Source organism: Pseudophryne corroboree, unplaced genomic scaffold (genome assembly GCF_028390025.1).
Source record: "Pseudophryne corroboree isolate aPseCor3 unplaced genomic scaffold, aPseCor3.hap2 scaffold_129, whole genome shotgun sequence".
In the NCBI taxonomy this organism is placed as follows: Eukaryota; Metazoa; Chordata; class Amphibia; order Anura; family Myobatrachidae; genus Pseudophryne; species Pseudophryne corroboree.
In genome coordinates, this window is record NW_026967915.1 from 604,994 (window position 1) to 623,841 (window position 18,848).

General features: G+C 35.1%; 12 non-coding genes across 12 annotated transcripts; all 12 read right to left on the minus strand.

Annotated features, from left to right (window-relative positions):
- Window positions 1-1,362: 1,362 nt before the first annotated feature.
- Window positions 1,363-1,435, minus strand: TRNAR-CCU (transfer RNA arginine (anticodon CCU)). The gene has a single exon. It is a non-coding gene; the product is annotated as a tRNA-Arg (tRNA).
- An 875-nt stretch (window positions 1,436-2,310) lies between these two features.
- Window positions 2,311-2,383, minus strand: TRNAR-CCU (transfer RNA arginine (anticodon CCU)). The gene has a single exon. It is a non-coding gene; the product is annotated as a tRNA-Arg (tRNA).
- Window positions 2,384-4,378: 1,995 nt separating this feature from the next.
- On the minus strand, window positions 4,379-4,451 carry TRNAR-CCU (transfer RNA arginine (anticodon CCU)). The gene has a single exon. It is a non-coding gene; the product is annotated as a tRNA-Arg (tRNA).
- An 851-nt stretch (window positions 4,452-5,302) lies between these two features.
- TRNAR-CCU (transfer RNA arginine (anticodon CCU)) lies at window positions 5,303-5,375 on the minus strand. Its single transcript has one exon. It is a non-coding gene; the product is annotated as a tRNA-Arg (tRNA).
- Window positions 5,376-6,257: 882 nt separating this feature from the next.
- Window positions 6,258-6,330, minus strand: TRNAR-UCU (transfer RNA arginine (anticodon UCU)). Its single transcript has one exon. It is a non-coding gene; the product is annotated as a tRNA-Arg (tRNA).
- Window positions 6,331-7,212: 882 nt separating this feature from the next.
- Window positions 7,213-7,285, minus strand: TRNAR-CCU (transfer RNA arginine (anticodon CCU)). Its single transcript has one exon. It is a non-coding gene; the product is annotated as a tRNA-Arg (tRNA).
- An 867-nt stretch (window positions 7,286-8,152) lies between these two features.
- On the minus strand, window positions 8,153-8,225 carry TRNAR-CCU (transfer RNA arginine (anticodon CCU)). Its single transcript has one exon. It is a non-coding gene; the product is annotated as a tRNA-Arg (tRNA).
- A 1,889-nt stretch (window positions 8,226-10,114) lies between these two features.
- On the minus strand, window positions 10,115-10,187 carry TRNAR-CCU (transfer RNA arginine (anticodon CCU)). The gene has a single exon. It is a non-coding gene; the product is annotated as a tRNA-Arg (tRNA).
- A 910-nt stretch (window positions 10,188-11,097) lies between these two features.
- TRNAR-CCU (transfer RNA arginine (anticodon CCU)) lies at window positions 11,098-11,170 on the minus strand. The gene has a single exon. It is a non-coding gene; the product is annotated as a tRNA-Arg (tRNA).
- An 890-nt stretch (window positions 11,171-12,060) lies between these two features.
- Window positions 12,061-12,133, minus strand: TRNAR-CCU (transfer RNA arginine (anticodon CCU)). Its single transcript has one exon. It is a non-coding gene; the product is annotated as a tRNA-Arg (tRNA).
- A 2,869-nt stretch (window positions 12,134-15,002) lies between these two features.
- On the minus strand, window positions 15,003-15,075 carry TRNAR-CCU (transfer RNA arginine (anticodon CCU)). The gene has a single exon. It is a non-coding gene; the product is annotated as a tRNA-Arg (tRNA).
- Window positions 15,076-15,985: 910 nt separating this feature from the next.
- On the minus strand, window positions 15,986-16,058 carry TRNAR-CCU (transfer RNA arginine (anticodon CCU)). Its single transcript has one exon. It is a non-coding gene; the product is annotated as a tRNA-Arg (tRNA).
- Window positions 16,059-18,848: the final 2,790 nt, after the last annotated feature.

An 18,848-nucleotide genomic window follows, 5' to 3' on the forward strand; every position in this document is an offset into this window, starting at 1 on the left:
AAAGAAAGGGGGCACAACAACTACTGGGGGCAAAGAAAGGGGGCACCACAACTACTGGGGCAAAGAAAGAGGGGTCATAACTACTGGGGGCAATGAAAGAGAGGGCATAACTACTGGGGGCAATGAAAGAGAGGGCATAACTACTGGGGGCAATGAAAGAGGGGGCACAACTACTGGGGGCAAAGAAGGGGCATAACTACTGGGGGCAAAGCAACGGGGGCATGTTTTTATCTGGCACTGTGGGGAGATAAATGTCACTGGGGGTATATGTGGCACTGGGGGCACAACCCTAGAAACAAACATTACACCCTGGCAACAAGCATAACACCTACCGCATGAAATCCCTGGCAACGAGCATGACACCCTGAGCATGAAAACCCCTGGCACCGTGTATTTCCCACCCTAGGCTTATACTAGAGTCAGTAATTTTTCCCAGTTTTTTGTGGTAAAATTAGGTGCCTCGGCTTATATTCGGGTCGACTTATACTCGAGTATATACGGTATTTATTTTTAAGAAAAAGTGAAGCTGTTTACTGTGTTCTTTGCATTACCAAGTCCAGCAAGAAATGTGCTGGTACTATCCAGAGCTGTCAGTATGGATTATCATGCTCTATTGCAAAAAAACTATTTGATGCAACTGCTTTAACAAAAGTGTGTTAATCTTGTCAATTGCTGTATTGTTGGCTGAATGAAGGAAGATATGCAGTGCATTTGAACCAAAGCAGATGTGTGCTGACAACTTAAATTCACAATCATGTTTGTGTTCTTTCTTTCTTTCTTTCTTTCTTTCTTTCTTTCTTTCTTTCTTTCTTTCTTTCTTTCTTTCTTTCTTTCTTTCTTTCTCTCTTTCTTTCTTTCTTCCATCCTTTGTAATATCATATTAAATATTAAGGTAGAAGATTATAATCAATGACTAATGACATAAGAAAAAGGAAAAAAACTGTAAACAAAACTGCTTCAGGTGAGACTTGAATTCACAACCTTGACATTGCTCAACAGATACTGTATTATAAGTACCACACGCTGTCCAATTGCACCACTGGAGCACTGTGCAGCATAAAACAGTTATGCTAGATGTGGATTTTATTCAATACAATCAGTACAGTCATAAGAATTTAAAAAGAAAATCATTTTTGGTGATGAATGATGAGCAACAAAGGATCATGCATGCCAGATGGCACTTGAATAAGCTTTTCACAGTGATAGAAAAGTAAACAAAAAACCCACAACAATGTTATAATAAATGTCATTTTTAGCTTCTGTGGTCATGTTTTTGCAATCTAAACACTACAAGACTGTTGTACAGTTGAAGCAAGGATAAAGTATCAACTCTAGTGACGACACAGCTGCTTTAATGAGTTCCACCCCAGATGGGACTTGAACCCACAATCCCTGGCTTAGGAGGCCAGTGCCTTATCCATTAGGCCACTGGGGCTTACTGACTTTCTCAATCAAGACTGATAGGTTTTTAATAGTCAATTATTTATTTTTGAGAAAAAGTGAAGCTGTTTACTGTGTTCTTTGCATTACCAAGTCCAGCAAGAAATGTGCTGGTACTATCCAGAGCTGTCAGTATGGATTATCATGCTCTATTGCAAAAAAACTATTTGATGCAACTGCTTTACCAACAGTGTGTTAATCTTTTCAATTGCTGTTTTGTTGGCTGACTGAAGGAAGATATGCAGTGCATTTGAACCAAAGCAGATGTGTGCTGACAACTTAAATTTACAATCATATTTGTGTTTTTTCTTTCTTTCTTTCTTTCTTTCTTTCTTTCTTTCTTTCTTTCTTTCTTTCTTTCTTTCTTCCATCCTTTGTAATATCATATTAAATATTAAGGTAGAAGATTATAATCAATGACTAATGACATAAGAAAAAGGAAAAAAAACTGTAAACAAAACTGCTTCAGGTGAGACTTGAATTCACAACCTTGACATTGCTCAACAGATACTGTCTTATAAGTACCACACGCTGTCCAATTGCACCACTGGAGCACTGTGCAGCATAAAACAGTTATGCTAGATGTGGATTTTATTCAATACAATCAGTACAGTCATAAGAATTTAAAAAGAAAATCATTTTTGGTGATGAATGATGAGCAACAAAGGATCATGCATGCCAGATGGCACTTGAATAAGCTTTCCACAGTGATAGAAAAGTAAACAAAAAAACCACAACAATGTTATAATAAATGTCATTTTTAGCTTCTGTGGTCATGTTTTTGCAATCTAAACACTACAAGACTGTTGTACAGTTGAAGCAAGGATAAAATATCAACTCTAGTGACGACACAGCTGCTTTAATGAGTTCCACACCAGATGGGACTTGAACCCACAATCCCTGGCTTAGGAGGCCAGTGCCTTATCCATTAGGCCACTGGGGCTTACTGACTTTCTCATTCAAGACTGATAGGTTTTTAATAGTCAATTATTTATTTTTGAGAAAAAGTGAAGCTGTTTACTGTGTTCTTTGCATTACCAAGTCCAGCAAGAAATGTGCTGGTACTATCCAGAGCTGTCAGTATGGATTATCATGCTATATTGCAAAAAATCTATTTGATGCAACTGCTTTACCAACAGTGTGTTAATCTTTTCAATTGCTGTTTTTTTTGGCTCACTGAAGGAAGATATGCAGTGCATTTGAACCAAAGCAGATGTGTGCTGACAACTTAAATTCACAATCATATTTGTGTTTTTTCTTTCTTTCTTTCTTTCTTTCTTTCTTTCTTTCTTTCTTTCTTTCTTTCTTTCTTTCTTTCTTTCTTTCTTTCTTTCTTTCTTTCTTTCTTTCTTTCTTTCTTTCTTTCTTTCTTTCTTTCTTCCATCCTTTGTAATATCATATTAAATATTAAGGTAGAAGATTATAATCAATGACTAATGACATAAGAAAAAGGAAAAAAACTGTAAACAAAACTGCTTCAGATGAGACTTGAATTCACAACCTTGACATTGCTCAACAGATACTGTCTTATAAGTACCACGCGCTGTCCAATTGCACCACTGGAGCACTGTGCAGCATAAAACAGTTATGCTAGATGTTGATTTTATTCAATACAATCAGTACAGTCATAAGAATTTAAAAAGAAAATCATTTTTGGTGATGAATGATGAGCAACAAAGGATCATGCATGCCAGATGGCACTTGAATAAGCGTTTCACAGTGAATGAAAAGTAAACAAAAAACCCACAACAATGTTATAATAAATGTCATTTTTCGCTTCTGTGGTCATGTTTTTGCAATCTAAACACTACAAGACTGTTGTACAGTTGAAGCAAGGATAAAGTATCAACTCTAGTGACGACACAGCTGCTTTAATGAGTTCCACACCAGATGGGACTTGAACCCACAATCCCTGGCTTAGGAGGCCAGTGCCTTATCCATTAGGCCATTGGGGCTTACTGACTTTCTAATTCAAGACTGATATGTTTTTAATAGTCAATTATTTATTTTTGAGAAAAAGTGAAGCTGTTTACTGTGTTCTTTGCATTACCAAGTACAGCAAGAAATGTGCTGGTACTATCCAGAGCTGTCAGTATGGATTATCATGCTCTATTGCAAAAAAACTATTTGATGCAACTGCTTTACCAACAGTGTGTTAATCTTTTCAATTGCTGTTTTGTTGGCTGACTGAAGGAAGATATGCAGTGCATTTGAACCAAAGCAGATGTGTGCTGACAACTTAAATTTACAATCATATTTGTGTTTTTTCTTTCTTTCTTTCTTTCTTTCTTTCTTTCTTTCTTTCTTTCTTTCTTTCTTTCTTTCTTTCTTTCTTTCTTTCTTTCTTTCATTCTTTCTTTCTTTCTTTCTTTCTTTCTTTTCTTTCTTTCTTTCTTTCTTTCTTTCTTTCTTTCTTTCTTTCTTTCTTTCTTTCTTCCATCCTTTGTAATATCATATTAAATATTAAGGTAGAAGATTATAATCAATGACTAATGACATAAGAAAAAGGAAAAAAACTGTAAACAAAACTGCTTCAGGTGAGACTTGAATTCACAACCTTGACATTGCTCAACAGATACTGTCTTATAAGTACCACGCGCTGTCCAATTGCACCACTGGAGCACTTTGCAGTATAAAACAGTTATGCTAGATGTGGATTTTATTCAATACAATCAGTACAGTCATAAGAATTTAAAAAGAAAATCATTTTTGGTGATGAATGATGAGCAACAAAGGATCATGCATGCCAGATGGCACTTGAATAAGCTTTCCACAGTGATAGAAAAGTAAACAAAAAAACCACAACAATGTTATAATAAATGTCATTTTTAGCTTCTGTGGTCATGTTTTTGCAATATAAACACTACAAGACTGTTGTACAGTTGAAGCAAGGATAAAATATCAACTCTAGTGACGACACAGCTGCTTTAATGAGTTCCACCCCAGATGGGACTTGAACCCACAATCCCTGGCTTAGGAGGCCAGTGCCTTATCCATTACGCCACTGGGGCTTACTGACTTTCTCATTCAAGACTGATAGGTTTTTAATAGTCAATTATTTATTTTTGAGAAAAAGTGAAGCTGTTTACTGTGTTCTTTGCATTACCAAGTCCAGCAAGAAATGTGCTGGTACTATCCAGAGCTGTCAGTATGGATTATCATGCTATATTGCAAAAAATCTATTTGATGCAACTGCTTTACCAACAGTGTGTTAATCTTTTCAATTGCTGTTTTGTTGGCTGACTGAAGGAAGATATGCAGTGCATTTGAACCAAAGCAGATGTGTGCTGACAACTTAAATTCACAATCATATTTGCGTTTTTTCTTTCTTTCTTTCTTTCTTTCTTTCTTTCTTTCTTCCATCCTTTGTAATATCATATTAAATATTAAGGTAGAAGATTATAATCAATGACTAATGACATAAGAAAAAGGAAAAAAAACTGTAAACAAAACTGCTTCAGGTGAGACTTGAATTCACAACCTTGACATTGCTCAACAGATACTGTCTTATAAGTACCACACGCTGTCCAATTGCACCACTGGAGCACTGTGCAGCATAAAACAGTTATGCTAGATGTGGATTTTATTCAATACAATCAGTACAGTCATAAGAATTTAAAAAGAAAATCATTTTTGGTGATGAATGATGAGCAACAAAGGATCATGCATGCCAGATGGCACTTGAATAAGCTTTTCACAGTGATAGAAAAGTAAACAAAAAAACCACAACAATGTTATAATAAATGTCATTTTTAGCTTCTGTGGTCATGTTTTTGCAATCTAAACACTACAAGACTGTTGTGCAGTTGAAGCAAGGATAAAGTATCAACTCTAGTGACGACACAGCTGCTTTAATGAGTTCCACCCCAGATGGGACTTGAACCCACAATCCCTGGCTTAGGAGGCCAGTGCCTTATCCATTAGGCCACTGGGGCTTACTGACTTTCTCATTCAAGACTGATAGGTTTTTAATAGTCAATTATTTATTTTTGAGAAAAAGTGAAGCTGTTTACTGTGTTCTTTGCATTACCAAGTCCAGCAAGAAATGTGCTGGTACTATCCAGAGCTGTCAGTATGGATTATCATGCTCTATTGCAAAAAAACTATTTGATGCAACTGCTTTACCAACAGTGTGTTAATCTTGTCAATTGCTGTTTTGTTGGCTGACTGAAGGAAGATATGCAGTGCATTTGAACCAAAGCAGATGTGTGCTGACAACTTAAATTCACAATCATGTTTGTGTTTTTTCTCTCTTTCTTTCTTTCTTTCTTTCTTTCTTTCTTTCTTTCTTTCTCTCTTTCTTTCTTTCTTTCTTCCATCCTTTGTAATATCATATTAAATATTAAGGTAGAAGATTATAATCAATGACTAATGACATAAGAAAAAGGAAAAAAACTGTAAACAAAACTGCTTCAGGTGAGACTTGAATTCACAACCTTGACATTGCTCAACAGATACTGTATTATAAGTACCACACGCTGTCCAATTGCACCACTGGAGCACTGTGCAGCATAAAACAGTTATGCTAGATGTGGATTTTATTCAATACAATCAGTACAGTCATAAGAATTTAAAAAGAAAATCATTTTTGGTGATGAATGATGAGCAACAAAGGATCATGCATGCCAGATGGCACTTGAATAAGCTTTTCACAGTGATAGAAAAGTAAACAAAAAACCCACAACAATGTTATAATAAATGTCATTTTTAGCTTCTGTGGTCATGTTTTTGCAATCTTAACACTACAAGACTGTTGTACAGTTGAAGCAAGTATAAAGTATCAACTCTAGTAACGACACAGCTGCTTTAATGAGTTTCACCCCAGATCGGACTTGAACCCACAATCCCTGGCTTAGAAGGCCAGTGCCTTATCCATTAGGCCACTGGGGCTTACTGACTTTCCCAATCAAGACTGATAGGTTTTTAATAGTCAATTATTTATTTTTGAGAAAAAGTGAAGCTGTTTACTGTGTTCTTTGCATTAACAAGTCCAGCAATAAATGTGCTGGTACTATCCAGAGCTGTCAGTATGGATTATCATGCTCTATTGCAAAAAAACTATTTGATGCAACTGCTTTACCAACAGTGTGTTAATCTTTTCAATTGCTGTTTTGTTGGCTGACTGAAGGAAGATATGCAGTGCATTTGAACCAAAGCAGATGTGTGCTGACAACTTAAATTTACAATCATATTTGTGTTTTTTCTTTCTTTCTTTCTTTCTTTCTTTCTTTCTTTCTTTCTTTCTTTCTTTCTTTCTTTCTTTCTTTCTTCCATCCTTTGTAATATCATATTAAATATTAAGGTAGAAGATTATAATCAATGACTAATGACATAAGAAAAAGGAAAAAAACTGTAAACAAAACTGCTTCAGGTGAGACTTGAATTCACAACCTTGACATTGCTCAACAGATACTGTCTTATAAGTACCACGCGCTGTCCAATTGCACCACTGGAGCACTTTGCAGTATAAAACAGTTATGCTAGATGTGGATTTTATTCAATACAATCAGTACAGTCATAAGAATTTAAAAAGAAAATCATGTTTGGTGATGAATGATGAGCAACAAAGGATCATGCATGCCAGATGGCACTTGAATTAGCTTTCCACAGTGATAGAAAAGTAAACAAAAAAACCACAACAATGTTATAATAAATGTCATTTTTAGCTTCTGTGGTCATGTTTTTGCAATATAAACACTACAAGACTGTTGTACAGTTGAAGCAAGGATAAAATATCAACTCTAGTGACGACACAGCTGCTTTAATGAGTTCCACCCCAGATGGGACTTGAACCCACAATCCCTGGCTTAGGAGGCCAGTGCCTTATCCATTACGCCACTGGGGCTTACTGACTTTCTCATTCAAGACTGATAGGTTTTTAATAGTCAATTATTTATTTTTGAGAAAAAGTGAAGCTGTTTACTGTGTTCTTTGCATTACCAAGTCCAGCAAGAAATGTGCTGGTACTATCCAGAGCTGTCAGTATGGATTATCATGCTATATTGCAAAAAATCTATTTGATGCAACTGCTTTACCAACAGTGTGTTAATCTTTTCAATTGCTGTTTTGTTGGCTGACTGAAGGAAGATATGCAGTGCATTTGAACCAAAGCAGATGTGTGCTGACAACTTAAATTCACAATCATATTTGCGTTTTTTCTTTCTTTCTTTCTTTCTTTCTTTCTTTCTTTCTTTCTTTCTTTCTTTCTTCCATCCTTTGTAATATCATATTAAATATTAAGGTAGAAGATTATAATCAATGACTAATGACATAAGAAAAAGGAAAAAAAACTGTAAACAAAACTGCTTCAGGTGAGACTTGAATTCACAACCTTGACATTGCTCAACAGATACTGTCTTATAAGTACCACACGCTGTCCAATTGCACCACTGGAGCACTGTGCAGCATAAAACAGTTATGCTAGATGTGGATTTTATTCAATACAATCAGTACAGTCATAAGAATTTAAAAAGAAAATCATTTTTGGTGATGAATGATGAGCAACAAAGGATCATGCATGCCAGATGGCACTTGAATAAGCTTTTCACAGTGATAGAAAAGTAAACAAAAAAACCACAACAATGTTATAATAAATGTCATTTTTAGCTTCTGTGGTCATGTTTTTGCAATCTAAACACTACAAGACTGTTGTGCAGTTGAAGCAAGGATAAAGTATCAACTCTAGTGACGACACAGCTGCTTTAATGAGTTCCACCCCAGATGGGACTTGAACCCACAATCCCTGGCTTAGGAGGCCAGTGCCTTATCCATTAGGCCACTGGGGCTTACTGACTTTCTCATTCAAGACTGATAGGTTTTTAATAGTCAATTATTTATTTTTGAGAAAAAGTGAAGCTGTTTACTGTGTTCTTTGCATTACCAAGTCCAGCAAGAAATGTGCTGGTACTATCCAGAGCTGTCAGTATGGATTATCATGCTCTATTGCAAAAAAACTATTTGATGCAACTGCTTTACCAACAGTGTGTTAATCTTGTCAATTGCTGTTTTGTTGGCTGACTGAAGGAAGATATGCAGTGCATTTGAACCAAAGCAGATGTGTGCTGACAACTTAAATTCACAATCATGTTTGTGTTTTTTCTCTCTTTCTTTCTTTCTTTCTTTCTTTCTTTCTTTCTTTCTTTCTTTCTTTCTCTCTTTCTTTCTTTCTTTCTTCCATCCTTTGTAATATCATATTAAATATTAAGGTAGAAGATTATAATCAATGACTAATGACATAAGAAAAAGGAAAAAAACTGTAAACAAAACTGCTTCAGGTGAGACTTGAATTCACAACCTTGACATTGCTCAACAGATACTGTATTATAAGTACCACACGCTGTCCAATTGCACCACTGGAGCACTGTGCAGCATAAAACAGTTATGCTAGATGTGGATTTTATTCAATACAATCAGTACAGTCATAAGAATTTAAAAAGAAAATCATTTTTGGTGATGAATGATGAGCAACAAAGGATCATGCATGCCAGATGGCACTTGAATAAGCTTTTCACAGTGATAGAAAAGTAAACAAAAAACCCACAACAATGTTATAATAAATGTCATTTTTAGCTTCTGTGGTCATGTTTTTGCAATCTTAACACTACAAGACTGTTGTACAGTTGAAGCAAGTATAAAGTATCAACTCTAGTGACGACACAGCTGCTTTAATGAGTTCCAGCCCAGATCGGACTTGAACCCACAATCCCTGGCTTAGGAGGCCAGTGCCTTATCCATTAGGCCACTGGGGCTTACTGACTTTCCCAATCAAGACTGATAGGTTTTTAATAGTCAATTATTTATTTTTGAGAAAAAGTGAAGCTGTTTACTGTGTTCTTTGCATTAACAAGTCCAGCAATAAATGTGCTGGTACTATCCAGAGCTGTCAGTATGGATTATCATGCTCTATTGCAAAAAAACTATTTGATGCAACTGCTTTACCAACAGTGTGTTAATCTTTTCAATTGCTGTTTTGTTGGCTGACTGAAGGAAGATATGCAGTGCATTTGAACCAAAGCAGATGTGTGCTGACAACTTAAATTTACAATCATATTTGTGTTTTTTCTTTCTTTCTTTCTTTCTTTCTTTCTTTCTTTCTTTCTTTCTTTCTTTCTTTCTTTCTTTCTTTCTTTCTTTCTTTCTTTCTTTCTTTCTTTCTTTCTTTCTTTCTTTCTTCCATCCTTTGTAATATCATATTAAATATTAAAGTAGAAGATTATAATCAATGACTAATGACATAAGAAAAAGGAAAAAAACTGTTAACAAAACTGCTTCAGGTGAGACTTGAATTCACAACCTTGACATTGCTCAACAGATACTGTCTTATAAGTACCACGCGCTGTCCAATTGCACCACTGGAGCACTGTGCAGCATAAAACAGTTATGCTAGATTTGGATTTTATTCAATACAATCAGTACAGTCATAAGAATTTAAAAAGAAAATCATTTTTGGTGATGAATGATGAGCAACAAAGGATCATGCATGCCAGATGGCACTTGAATAAGCTTTCCACAGTGATAGAAAAGTAAACAAAAAAACCACAACAATGTTATAATAAATGTCATTTTTAGCTTCTGTGGTCATGTTTTTGCAATCTAAACACTACAAGACTGTTGTACAGTTGAAGCAAGGATAAAATATCAACTCTAGTGACGACACAGCTGCTTTAATGAGTTCCACACCAGATGGGACTTGAACCCACAATCCCTGGCTTAGGAGGCCAGTGCCTTATCCATTAGGCCACTGGGGCTTACTGACTTTCTCATTCAAGACTGATAGGTTTTTAATAGTCAATTATTTATTTTTGAGAAAAAGTGAAGCTGTTTACTGTGTTCTTTGCATTACCAAGTCCAGCAAGAAATGTGCTGGTACTATCCAGAGCTGTCAGTATGGATTATCATGCTCTATTGCAAAAAAACTATTTGATGCAACTGCTTTACCAACAGTGTGTTAATCTTGTCAATTGCTGTTTTGTTGGCTGACTGAAGGAAGATATGCAGTGCATTTGAACCAAAGCAGATGTGTGCTGACAACTTAAATTCACAATCATGTTTGTGTTTTTTCTTTCTTTCTTTCTTTCTTTCTTTCTTTCTTTCTTTCTTTCTTTCTTTCTTTCTTTCTATCTTTCTTTCTTTCTTTCTCTCTTTCTTGCTTTCTTCCATCCTTTGTAATATCATATTAAATATTAAGGTAGAAGATTATAATCAATGACTAATGACATAAGAAAAAGGAAAAAAACTGTAAACAAAACTGCTTCAGGTGAGACTTGAATTCACAACCTTGACATTGCTCAACAGATACTGTATTATAAGTACCACACGCTGTCCAATTGCACCACTGGAGCACTGTGCAGCATAAAACAGTTATGCTAGATGTGGATTTTATTTAATACAATCAGTACAGTCATAAGAATTTAAAAAGAAAATCATTTTTGGTGATGAATGATGAGCAACAAAGGATCATGCATGCCAGATGGCACTTGAATAAGCTTTTCACAGTGATAGAAAAGTAAACAAAAAACCCACAACAATGTTATAATAAATGTCATTTTTAGCTTCTGTGGTCATGTTTTTGCAATCTAAACACTACAAGACTGTTGTACAGTTGAAGCAAGTATAAAGTATCAACTCTAGTGACGACACAGCTGCTTTAATGAGTTCCACCCCAGATGGGACTTGAACCCACAATCCCTGGCTTAGGAGGACAGTGCCTTATCCATTAGGCCACTGGGGCTTACTGACTTTCTCAATCAAGACTGATAGGTTTTTAATAGTCAATTATTTATTTTTGAGAAAAAGTGAAGCTGTTTACGGTGTTCTTTGCATTACCAAGTCCAGCAAGAAATGTGCTGGTACTATCCAGAGCTGTCAGTATGGATTATCATGCTCTATTGCAAAAAAACTATTTGATGCAACTGCTTTACCAACAGTGTGTTAATCTTTTCAATTGCTGTTTTGTTGGCTGACTGAAGGAAGATATGCAGTGCATTTGAACCAAAGCAGATGTGTGCTGACAACTTAAATTTACAATCATATTTGTGTTTTTTCTTTCTTTCTTTCTTTCTTTCTTTCTTTCTTTCTTTCTTTCTTTCTTTCTTTCTTTCTTTCTTTCTTTCTTTCTTCCATCCTTTGTAATATCATATTAAATATTAAGGTAGAAGATTATAATCAATAACTAATGACATAAGAAAAAGGAAAAAAACTGTAAACAAAACTGCTTCAGGTGAGACTTGAATTCACAACCTTGACATTGCTCAACAGATACTGTCTTATAAGTACCACGCGCTGCCCAATTGCACCACTGGAGCACTGTGCAGCATAAAACAGATATGCTAGATGTGGATTTTATTCAATACAATCAGTACAGTCATAAGAATTTAAAAAGAAAATCATTTTTGGTGATGAATGATGAGCAACAAAGGATCATGCATGCCAGATGGCACTTGAATAAGCTTTCCACAGTGATAGAAAAGTAAACAAAAAAACCACAACAATGTTATAATAAATGTCATTTTTAGCTTCTGTGGTCATGTTTTTGCAATCTAAACACTACAAGACTGTTGTACAGTTGAAGCAAGAATAAAATATCAACTCTAGTGACGACACAGCTGCTTTAATGAGTTCCACACCAGATGGGACTTGAACCCACAATCCCTGGCTTAGGAGGCCAGTGCCTTATCCATTAGGCCACTGGGGCTTACTGACTTTCTCATTCAAGACTGATAGGTTTTTAATAGTCAATTATTTATTTTTGAGAAAAAGTGAAGCTGTTTACTGTGTTCTTTGCATTACCAAGTCCAGCAAGAAATGTGCTGGTACTATCCAGAGCTGTCAGTATGGATTATCATGCTATATTGCAAAAAATCTATTTGATGCAACTGCTTTACCAACAGTGTGTTAATCTTTTCAATTGCTGTTTTGTTGGCTGACTGAAGGAAGATATGCAGTGCATTTGAACCAAAGCAGATGTGTGCTGACAACTTAAATTCACTATCATATTTGTGTTTTTTCTTTCTTTCTTTCTTTCTTTCTTTCTTTCTTTCTTTCTTTCTTTCTTTCTTTCTTTCTTTCTTTCTTTCTTTCTTTCTTCCATCCTTTGTAATATCATATTAAATATTAAGGTAGAAGATTATAATCAATGACTAATGACATAAGAAAAAGGAAAAAAACTGTAAACAAAACTGCTTCAGATGAGACTTGAATTCACAACCTTGACATTGCTCAACAGATACTGTCTTATAAGTACCACGCGCTGTCCAATTGCACCACTGGAGCACTGTGCAGCATAAAACAGTTATGCTAGATGTGGATTTTATTCAATACAATCAGTACAGTCATAAGAATTTAAAAAGAAAATCATTTTTGGTGATGAATGATGACCAACAAAGGATCATGCATGCCAGATGTCACTTGAATAAGCGTTTCACAGTGATAGAAAAGTAAACAAAAAACCCACAACAATATTATAATAAATGTCATTTTTCGCTTCTGTGGTCATGTTTTTGCAATCTAAACACTACAAGACTGTTGTGCAGTTGAAGCAAGGATAAAGTATCAACTCTAGTGACGACACAGCTGCTTTAATGAGTTCCACCCCAGATGGGACTTGAACTCACAATCCCTGGTTTAGGAGGACAGTGCCTTATCCATTAGGCCATTGGGGCTTACTGACTTTCTCATTCAAGACTGATATGTTTTTAATAGTCAATTATTTATTTTTGAGAAAAAGTGAAGCTGTTTACTGTGTTCTTTGCATTACCAAGTCCAGCAAGAAATGTGCTGGTACTATCCAGAGCTGTCAGTATGGATTATCATGCTCTATTGCAAAAAAACTATTTGATGCAACTGCTTTACCAACAGTGTGTTAATCTTTTCAATTGCTGTTTTGTTGGCTGACTGAAGGAAGATATGCAGTGCATTTGAACCAAAGCAGATGTGTGCTGACAACTTAAATTTACAATCATATTTGTGTTTTTTCTTTCTTTCTTTCTTTCTTTCTTTCTTTCTTTCTTTCTTTCTTTCTTTCTTTCTTTCTTTCTTTCTTTTCTTTCTTTCTTTCTTTCTTTCTTTCTTTCTTCCATCCTTTGTAATATCATATTAAATATTAAGGTAGAAGATTATAATCAATGACTAATGACATAAGAAAAAGGAAAAAAACTGTAAACAAAACGGCTTCAGGTGAGACTTGAATTCACAACCTTGACATTGCTCAACAGATACTGTCTTATAAGTACCACGCGCTGTCCAATTGCACCACTGGAGCACTTTGCAGTATAAAACAGTTATGCTAGATGTGGATTTTATTCAATACAATCAGTACAGTCATAAGAATTTAAAAAGAAAATCATTTTTGGTGATGAATGATGAGCAACAAAGGATCATGCATGCCAGATGGCACTTGAATAAGCTTTCCACAGTGATAGAAAAGTAAACAAAAAAACCACAACAATGTTATAATAAATGTCATTTTTAGCTTCTGTGGTCATGTTTTTGCAATCTAAACACTACAAGACTGTTGTACAGTTGAAGCAAGGATAAAATATCAACTCTAGTGACGACACAGCTGCTTTAATGAGTTCCACCCCAGATGGGACTTGAACCCACAATCCCTGGCTTAGGAGGCCAGTGCCTTATCCATTACACCACTGGGGCTTACTGACTTTCTCATTCAAGACTGATAGGTTTTTAATAGTCAATTATTTATTTTTGAGAAAAAGTGAAGCTGTTTACTGTGTTCTTTGCATTACCAAGTCCAGCAAGAAATGTGCTGGTACTATCCAGAGCTGTCAGTATGGATTATCATGCTATATTGCAAAAAATCTATTTGATGCAACTGCTTTACCAACAGTGTGTTAATCTTTTCAATTGCTGTTTTGTTGGCTGACTGAAGGAAGATATGCAGTGCATTTGAACCAAAGCAGATGTGTGCTGAAAACTTAAATTCACAATCATGTTTGTGTTTTTTCTTTCTTTCTTTCTTTCTTTCTTTCTTTCTTTCTTTCTTTCTTTCTTTCTTTCTTTCTTTCTTTCTTTCTTTCTTTCTCTCTTTCTTTCTTTCTTTCTTCCATCCTTTGTAATATCATATTAAATATTAAGGTAGAAGATTATAATCAATGACTAATGACATAAGAAAAAGGAAAAAAACTGTAAACAAAACTGCTTCAGGTGAGACTTGAATTCACAACCTTGACATTGCTCAACAGATACTGTATTATAAGTGCCACACGCTGTCCAATTGCACCACTGGAGCACTGTGCAGCATAAAACAGTTATGCTAGATGTGGATTTTATTCAATACAATCAGTACAGTCATAAGAATTTAAAAAGAAAATCATTTTTGGTGATGAATGATGAGCAACAAAGGATCATGCATGCCAGATGGCACTTGAATAAGCTTTTCACAGTGATAGAAAAGTAAACAAAAAACCCACAACAATGTTATAATAAATGTCATTTTTAGCTTCTGTGGTCATGTTTTTGCAATCTAAACACTACAAGACTGTTGTACAGTTGAAGCAAGTATAAAGTATCAACTCTAGTGACGACACAGCTGCTTTAATGAGTTCCACCCCAGATGGGACTTGAACCCACAATCCCTGGCTTAGGAGGCCAGTGCCTTATCCATTAGGCCACTGGGGCTTACTGACTTTCTCAATCAAGACTGATAGGTTTTTAATAGTCAATTATTTATTTTTGAGAAAAAGTGAAGCTGTTTACTGTGTTCTTTGCATTACCAAGTCCAGCAAGAAATGTGCTGGTACTATCCAGAGCTGTCAGTATGGATTATCATGCTCTATTGCAAAAAAACTATTTGATGCAACTGCTTTACCAACAGTGTGTTAATCTTTTCAATTGCTGTTTTGTTGGCTGACTGAAGGAAGATATGCAGTGCATTTGAACCAAAGCAGATGTGTGCTGACAACTTAAATTTACAATCATATTTGTGTTTTTTCTTTCTTTCTTTCTTTCTTTCTTTCTTTCTTTCTTTCTTTCTTTCTTTCTTTCTTTCTTTCTTTCTTTCTTTCTTTCTTTCTTTCTTTCTTTCTTCCATCCTTTGTAATATCATATTAAATATTAAGGTAGAAGATTATAATCAATGACTAATGACATAAGAAAAAGGAAAAAAATTGTAAACAAAACTGCTTCAGGTGAGACTTGAATTCACAACCTTGACATTGCTCAACAGATACTGTCTTATAAGTACCACGCGCTGTCCAATTGCACCACTGGAGCACTGTGCAGCATAAAACAGTTATGCTAGATGTGGATTTGATTCAATACAATCAGTACAGTCATAAGAATTTAAAAAGAAAATCATTTTTGGTGATGAATGATGAGCAACAAAGGATCATGCATGCCAGATGGCACTTGAATAAGCTTTCCACAGTGATAGAAAAGTAAACAAAAAAACCACAACAATGTTATAATAAATGTCATTTTTAGCTTCTGTGGTCATGTTTTTGCAATCTAAACACTACAAGACTGTTGTACAGTTGAAGCAAGGATAAAATATCAACTCTAGTGACGACACAGCTGCTTTAATGAGTTCCACACCAGATGGGACTTGAACCCACAATCCCTGGCTTAGGAGGCCAGTGCCTTATCCATTAGGCCACTGGGGCTTACTGACTTTCTCATTCAAGACTGATAGGTTTTTAATAGTCAATTATTTATTTTTGAGAAAAAGTGAAGCTGTTTACTGTGTTCTTTGCATTACCAAGTCCAGCAAGAAATGTGCTGGTACTATCCAGAGCTGTCAGTATGGATTATCATGCTATATTGCAAAAAATCTATTTGATGCAACTGCTTTACCAACAGTGTGTTAATCTTTTCAATTGCTGTTTTGTTGGCTCACTGAAGGAAGATATGCAGTGCATTTGAACCAAAGCAGATGTGTGCTGACAACTTAAATTCACAATCATATTTGTGTTTTTTCTTTCATTCTTTCTTTCTTTCTTTCTTTCTTTCTTTCTTTCTTTCTTTCTTTCTTTCTTTCTTTCTTTCTTTCTTTCTTCCATCCTTTGTAATATCATATTAAATATTAAGGTAGAAGATTATAATCAATGACTAATGACATAAGAAAAAGGAAAAAACTGTAAACAAAACTGCTTCAGGTGAGACTTGAATTCACAACCTTGACATTGCTCAACAGATACTGTCTTATAAGTACCACGCGCTGTCCAATTGCACCACTGGAGCACTGTGCAGCATAAAACAGTTATGCTAGATGTGGATTTTATTCAATACAATCAGTACAGTCATAAGAATTTAAAAAGAAAATCATTTTTGGTGATGAATGATGACCAACAAAGGATCATGCATGCCAGATGTCACTTGAATAAGCGTTTCACAGTGATAGAAAAGTAAACAAAAAACCCACAACAATATTATAATAAATGTCATTTTTCGCTTCTGTGGTCATGTTTTTGCAATCTAAACACTACAAGACTGTTGTGCAGTTGAAGCAAGGATAAAGTATCAACTCTAGTGACGACACAGCTGCTTTAATGAGTTCCACCCCAGATGGGACTTGAACTCACAATCCCTGGTTTAGGAGGACAGTGCCTTATCCATTAGGCCATTGGGGCTTACTGACTTTCTCATTCAAGACTGATATGTTTTTAATAGTCAATTATTTATTTTTGAGAAAAAGTGAAGCTGTTTACTGTGTTCTTTGCATTACCAAGTCCAGCAAGAAATGTGCTGGTACTATCCAGAGCTGTCAGTATGGATTATCATGCTCTATTGCAAAAAAACTATTTGATGCAACTGCTTTACCAACAGTGTGTTAATCTTTTCAATTGCTGTTTTGTTGGCTGACTGAAGGAAGATATGCAGTGCATTTGAACCAAAGCAGATGTGTGCTGACAACTTAAATTTACAATCATATTTGTGTTTTTTCTTCCTTTCTTTCTTTCTTTCTTTCTTTCTTTCTTTCTTTCTTTCTTTCTTTCTTTCTTTCTTTTCTTTCTTTCTTTCTTTCTTTCTTTCTTCCATCCTTTGTAATATCATATTAAATATTAAGGTAGAAGATTATAATCAATGACTAATGACATAAGAAAAAGGAAAAAAACTGTAAACAAAACTGCTTCAGGTGAGACTTGAATTCACAACCTTGACATTGCTCAACAGATACTGTCTTATAAGTACCACGCGCTGTCCAATTGCACCACTGGAGCACTTTGCAGTATAAAACAGTTATGCTAGATGTGGATTTTATTCAATACAATCAGTACAGTCATAAGAATTTAAAAAGAAAATCATTTTTGGTGATGAATGATGAGCAACAAAGGATCATGCATGCCAGATGGCACTTGAATAAGCTTTCCACAGTGATAGAAAAGTAAACAAAAAAACCACAACAATGTTATAATAAATGTCATTTTTAGCTTCTGTGGTCATGTTTTTGCAATCTAAACACTACAAGACTGTTGTACAGTTGAAGCAAGGATAAAATATCAACTCTAGTGACGACACAGCTGCTTTAATGAGTTCCACCCCAGATGGGACTTGAACCCACAATCCCTGGCTTAGGAGGCCAGTGCCTTATCCATTACACCACTGGGGCTTACTGACTTTCTCATTCAAGACTGATAGGTTTTTAATAGTCAATTATTTATTTTTGAGAAAAAGTGAAGCTGTTTACTGTGTTCTTTGCATTACCAAGTCCAGCAAGAAATGTGCTGGTACTATCCAGAGCTGTCAGTATGGATTATCATGCTATATTGCAAAAAATCTATTTGATGCAACTGCTTTACCAACAGTGTGTTAATCTTTTCAATTGCTGTTTTGTTGGCTGACTGAAGGAAGATATGCAGTGCATTTGAACCAAAGCAGATGTGTGCTGACAACTTAAATTCACAATCATGTTTGTGTTTTTTCTTTCTTTCTTTCTTTCTTTCTTTCTTTCTTTCTTTCTTTCTTTCTTTCTTTCTTTCTTTCTTTCTTTCTTTCTTTCTTTCTTTCTTTCTCTCTTTCTTTCTTTCTTTCTTCCATCCTTTGTAATATCATATTAAATATTAAGGTAGAAGATTATAATCAATGACTAATGACATAAGAAAAAGGAAAAAAACTGTAAACAAAACTGCTTCAGGTGAGACTTGAATTCACAACCTTGACATTGCTCAACAGATACTGTATTATAAGTGCCACACGCTGTCCAATTGCACCACTGGAGCACTGTGCAGCATAAAACAGTTATGCTAGATGTGGATTTTATTCAATACAATCAGTACAGTCATAAGAATTTAAAAAGAAAATCATTTTTGGTGATGAATGATGAGCAACAAAGGATCATGCATGCCAGATGGCACTTGAATAAGCTTTTCACAGTGATAGAAAAGTAAACAAAAAACCCACAACAATGTTATAATAAATGTCATTTTTAGCTTCTGTGGTCATGTTTTTGCAAT